We start from the raw sequence: 6,000 nt of genomic DNA, 5'->3' as shown, positions 1-6,000 counted from the left end.
GCTGATGCTTCGTATTAGCTGCTGAAAGAGCTGATGGAGGAGGAGGAGGAGGGTAAAGTCACCTTTGTCTCTTCTCTGTGGTGTTAAATGTGAGCCTCCTCCATTCCTCTCTGCCATTATGTTTCCATAAGACCTCAGCTTATATTGACGGGAGGTAATCACGGTTGAGTATCGACAGCAGCTTCTCCCAAGGTTACAGCATTGACCACAGCGCGGACTCGTGGGAGATCTGCTGCTGCCAAGCTGCCCTTGAGCAAGGCGCTGACTGTGAAAAAGAAATTCCACTGAATGTTTTATGTTTGTTGTGTCCTCCTCCAACAGACGGGTGAACTGAGAGATGCTGACAGTCTGACAGACGCTCCATTTCTTCATAATCCACAGCCACCAAGAACCACAGCTGCTCCAACAGGTAGGATCCAGTTTACTCTCACACCCATCAATGCACAAAGAGTGGCTGCACACACAGCACGGTGGTCGCTGGCTTGAGATGCTTGAGATGCTCAGCATTGTGTTTATGTTGGTCGATGTGTGTCATAGTTTTGGGTTTTTTGTTGTAATATCTTCCATATATTGACAAAATAGCACATAGACTGTATGTAGAGATAGACGATGGCTGCCATGTTGGAAAAAGATGACACCTTGGTGCCAGAGTCTGCACAGTAGAAGTCGAGGGGTGACTGTTCCACCCAAGCACCCACCCAGCTGGGCTGCTGACTGCAGTCTTACATTTTTAACCCATCAATAGCTAGTTAATAACTGATACTGCAGGCAGACACTTGGGGTCAATCCAGATGTTTTGGCCTCTCTTTTGGGGACCTGTCTTGTCATCCATCTTTATTTACAGTCTATGATGGTGCTCCCTTGGACTGAGGTCTGTTGAGTGTCATGGTCAGGTATTAGACTGACTTGTGTTGTACCCCAAGGTTCAGTTTTAGGTCCCAGACTTTTTAATATGCATATGCTGGTTTTCTGAAAAAAGCACTTTGTGGTAACAAAAACTGACCTGATTCAAGAAATGAGTTGGATTTGAGACTGACACTGTCCACTCAGGTCGGCTGTGGCCTGTAACCTGTGCTCAGTGGGTCCCAGTTTGCTGCCGTATTGTTATCAGGGCGATTAGTTTCTGTTAATCATTCGTTTCTGTGTGTGGCTCTGATGTTCCCCTTCGGTGTCTTCATCGTCCTCTTGAGGCTTGATTCTCACTCCCTCTCACAAAGTTGTGCTGCCACACAAGAACCTGGAAACGATGGATAAAAAAAAAAAACTGGGCTAGAGGCATCAGGGGGGTCTGAGAGGCTTCCGACACTCCAGTGTGTGTGTGTGTGTGTGTGTGTGAGTGTGCACTCACAGGATAACTGATTTGAGTATTTAAAAAGCAGTGCAGATTCCGTGGCTTTGGGGGAGATTCTTGGAAGGATTTGCGCACCCCACCCCCCACCACCACCACTTATTCCCTCTCTAACCTTCTTCTTTCCCCTTCATCGTTCAGTTGCCTCAAAAATCCCCAAACATGGCTGAAAAATGTGTGTGGAATATATTAACATGCCATTCAAACATAACCTGCATTCTTCAGGCCTCGTGGACAGCTGCACAATTGAAATCTCTTCCCTCATTGTGTTCGTCATTAGCGTTTCAGTGACGACTGTCCAGATGCTAGAAGTTGTTAGCAGTTAGCCGCAGCCTCCAGGGGGAGATCCAAAGCTCCAGGCTCTATAGGAGGTCTGAGAGGATTACTTGTCTGGCCAGGTGCTCTTTTGTGTTGGGAGACGAGGCAGCAGAGCGGCCCACCGATCCAGGCCACGAGCAGCTGAAAGGATAAGCACAGCAGTTTATCTACTGTATTGTGGATTTAATGGAGCATATCTGCCAACATTTTACCTTCAGTGTCGGTGACCTCTGCTGCGCTTTTCAATAACAAGTTTAGTTTTGGCAGAATATATGTGTACTTTGTACAAGAGCCTGACAGATATTGTTTTTGTTTTTAACAATATAAATACATTAATGTTACAAATTCACAGTCATTCAGCCACATTTTAATGAGTCCGAGTTTGTAGTTATAATAAAGTTCAGGGCTCTAGAGTGCGACGAATTTGGTCGCAAATGCGACCTAATTTCTCAAAGGTGCAACCAAAAATTATCAGAGGTCGCACCGGTACGACCAGCTGTTAGAGGGAGATACATTATCTGCAACTCTTAAAAGTCTCCCTGTGGTCCAACAACAGACACACAACAGGCTCATACCGTGGTCTAAACCAATCAGAGACCGTGAAGGGCGGGGCCCTGGGTATGTGTGTGTATCTTTGAAAACGTGTCTGCTGCCGAGACCGCAGGAAATCCAGAAAAAGAAGAACACGGACATATGCTGCACAGAGCTGATGCTGTGCGCTAAAGCTTGTTCCATACTCCACGAGAACAGAGAGCTCTGTTACCCGAGGTATCGGGAACAAGAACAAAGTTCGTTTCAGCCCGGACTTGTGTGCAAAAGGTATTAAAGACGTTTCGCTGCAGAAGCCGCAGTTCAGGTGAACATGCAGCGGAGGAGCAGGATTTGTTGCTACTATGCGGGTTTTGCTAATTTGCTGTTGACCTGAATGACGGATGATAACGAGCCGGTAATGTTCAGGGAGGGGGCGTGACGTGCTCGTAGCATTATAACAGACTGAACAACAGGTCTGAGGACAGTATCATCTGACCTGTGTAGTTCATCCATGAAGGCTGAGTCACTCTGACTGACAGCAGTCAGCTGGTTTTAAGGAGTAATAGTACATGGTTACATGATGAACGCCCATTTATAGTATACAATATTTATAAGTATTGTTATTATCCTACTATAGTGGAGCATTGTCTGCCAGGATGATATCTGCATACAGCTAAAACTGTGACAGACAGAATGAAGAGTGTCAGCTGGAGCTCAGCTTTAGAAAGAGAGGAGACAGAGGCAGAGAGGAAGAGAGGTGAGGAAGATGAGAGAAGAGATACTGTAGCTGCATTAGAAACGTGTTGAAGAAAACAAAATATATATCTCAATCACAACTATTAAATAAATAATGGTGTATATAATTTTAATGATTTTTAATTCACATGGGCAGATAGATAAGTGAGGAGTGACAGCCAGAAAATACAGAGAGAAAGCAAACAGGGAACTGAAGAGTGCTGTATGAACGAATGAATGAATCTTCATTATGGATTCCTGACAGGCAGACAGGCAGTGTTGGCTAGTTTGTCCATAATTTGAATGAGTACTATCAGTACTTTATCAGTATTTAAAATATTTTTATTTAACTGTGTTAATTATACAAGGTCCAAATTCATTTTAAAGTGATATGAGATAATTAAGCCTATTCATATGTACAAAATGTACTGATGCGTACAAAAATATACGGATGTGATGCGGTGCACCTAATTTTTGTGCTGGTGCACCTAAGAAAAAAAGTTAGGCGCACCAGTGCAACCAGTGCAAAAAGTTAGTCTAGAGCCCTGAAGTTGTACTTTTTACGGTGCTAATCATGCTAATTTGAATGTCACAGTGAGAGAGGCAGATCTAATAAGGTCTATATATTATCAAAGTGTTTCTGTAATTGTGTGGAGCTGCAGTAAACAAAGATATGTCACATGTTGAGAAGGCCGAGCTGCTGCAGCACACAGGCCCGTGTGCCGTGTGCTCTTTGTCTTAAAATGGCCTAAAAATAGCTAACTAGCTTTGATCCATAGCAGCCACTGCCTAGCACCTATATGTAACATGTAAACATATTAACCCTTTCACTACTATAATAATAACAGTCCGCCATCTTTTTTTAATGATTCAGAAAATGTTCTGTGTATTCATTATTTTACCTGTTTTTCTTGACAGATGAAATATAACTTTCAGAAGCTGGCACATATTTGTTATCATGTTATAAATGGTCAGAACAGTGTGTAATAACAAGAAAAGTAAAAAAACGGATTTGAATTTTTATCAATTTTCTCTTTATAAACAACTATAAATGTGCAGCAACAAGACGACAAAACTATTTCACATCAACTCTCCTACGCTCCACAAAACTGCCGCCCCAGCACACACGCAGTGTGGTCATTACCGTAATGACTGTAATAGAGCTGTTTCTCAGCTTTCAGAATCTGTTGAGAGTTTTTCAATAGTGCGAACATAACCAGAGCTACGGTAGTTTGAACAGCGCATGTCCATTTCTGTCGCCGGCGACGGTTCCGTGTTTACGTAAACGCCAGTAATGCTGATGCTGATTGGTCCGAACCAACACATAGCCTGAAGCCTGGTAAGATCGATTTTTTTAATGTATATATTGGAAGCTGGTTTGGACCACAGTGGAAAAGTTATGCAGACCAAGACCCAAACAGGAACCCCACCCGGTCTGAGACAAACAGATCTGCCTGACCCCTCCCAGAAGTAGCATCCAGGGCGGAGGTGAATGTCACGACGATGTTGGAGAAGTTTGTCAGCAGCCACGGCTGGCTGGCCGTCACAGCGGGTTATGACCCTGTCATCGTTTCTATGGAGCTACAGGGCTGAAAATCCAGCAGAGGGGCTATCCTGTACTCAGCTGGAGACATTACACCCACCCAAAGCTCCAACTCAAACGCATCCACCAGTGCACAACCCTCTGAAAATGAGGGCATTTGCCTTGTTTCCGTCTGCTACAGGGGTTCTGAATGTGGGGGTCTGTGAGGGCAAATTGAAACAGGAGGGCACATGACAGACACACACACACACACACACACACACACACACTCACTTCTGAACAGATACATGAACAAACACATAGATGCCTTATCTCAGTCACAGCATGTACAGAAACAAGGAAGCAAGCATGGAATGCCAAGTTCTGTCTGCACTGTATGTGGCTCTCTGTCATTGTCACTCAGTCTGCATGCACATGTACACACACACACACACACACACACACACACACACAGAGAGTATTTGTAAATGTGTCATGGTGTGAGCGGTCCCCTGTGTGTCGTGTTCTGACCAGCGATAAGCTACAGCACAGTCCCACTGGAACGTTCAGGGTAACAGAAACATGCTCAGGGTCACACTCCCTCATTGTGTGTGTCTGTGTGTGTGTGTCTGTGTGTTATTGTTGGATGAGAAGGTCTCGAATCACCTTTTATTTCCAGAACAAAGGCCAGGTGCTGCGTCGCTCCTGCAGAGCACAGTATGTTGACACACACAGGCTCTACGCGAGTGCCTGACCTTGTGGATGGCGACCATGTTTCGGACTTTTTCTTTCCTCCTCTTCCTCTCTTCTTTCTTTTTCTTATCGTCGAGTACTTTTGAGTGTCATCCTGCACTTTTCAGGGTCGCTCAGGAGTACCTGCACCACAAGGGGTGCGTCTTTCTTTACCACAAGTGGCCCCGAAACAGCTCCTACACCGGCAGTTCACATGTAGCTCTTTCTGTAACGTCCAGTTAGATGACTGGTTGGCTTTAATGGGTGCAAGTAAGACTGAAGAGAAACAGAATAAGAACAGAGCTGTGAAAACTGGATGTGAAGTGTGTGTTTCTGCACTGAGGAAGCTCTTGTTTTCTGAAGGACGGTCTTCATGAAGCTTTTTTGATTTACAGTCAGAAGAATATCGTAGGAACAGACCAACATTCCACAGGAGGAGAAAAAAGAATGAGTGAGGGAAGCTGTGTTCCCGCTGACCTCTGCGGAACAATAAAATAAAGAGATAATGCTGACGGGGTCATATTTCTGCTGTTGTTTTCCTCTTTTCTCGCCTTCCTTCTTCCTCCAGAAAATCAAATAGATGACAACTTTATTAACTGGAGACTGATTTATTCAGTGATGCGCTTCATTTTGGAAATGGATGCTTGTTTTTTAAAAGGACAGGAACACTATCTTTCTTTTAGATTGTTTGTTGGATTCCTCTGCGCCTCGTTCTCTCTCCCTCTCCCTCCCTCTCTCTCTCTCTCTCTCTCCGTCTCGCTTGTCGTTATTTCTGAAACCGCGGATGGAAGGAATAAATCCATAAGGTTGTCAT

The 6,000-nt window shown here is 44.5% G+C and overlaps 1 protein-coding gene across 1 annotated transcript in view; it reads left to right on the top strand.

Annotated features, from left to right (window-relative positions):
- Positions 1-356: 356 nt before the first annotated feature.
- Positions 357-6,000, top strand: part of rbfox3a (RNA binding fox-1 homolog 3a) — a 242,842-nt gene continuing 237,198 nt past the window's right edge. Inside the window, exon 1 of the mRNA XM_028407838.1 lies at positions 357-409. The gene's annotated coding sequence lies outside the window, so the exon portion shown is untranslated. The remainder of the gene's footprint in view (positions 410-6,000) is intronic.

The sequence above is a fragment of the Parambassis ranga genome, chromosome 6 (assembly GCF_900634625.1).
Source record: "Parambassis ranga chromosome 6, fParRan2.1, whole genome shotgun sequence".
NCBI classification, from domain to species: Eukaryota; Metazoa; Chordata; class Actinopteri; family Ambassidae; genus Parambassis; species Parambassis ranga.
The sequence above is the reverse complement of the archived record's forward strand: the minus strand, read 5'-3'. Positions and strand labels throughout refer to the sequence as shown.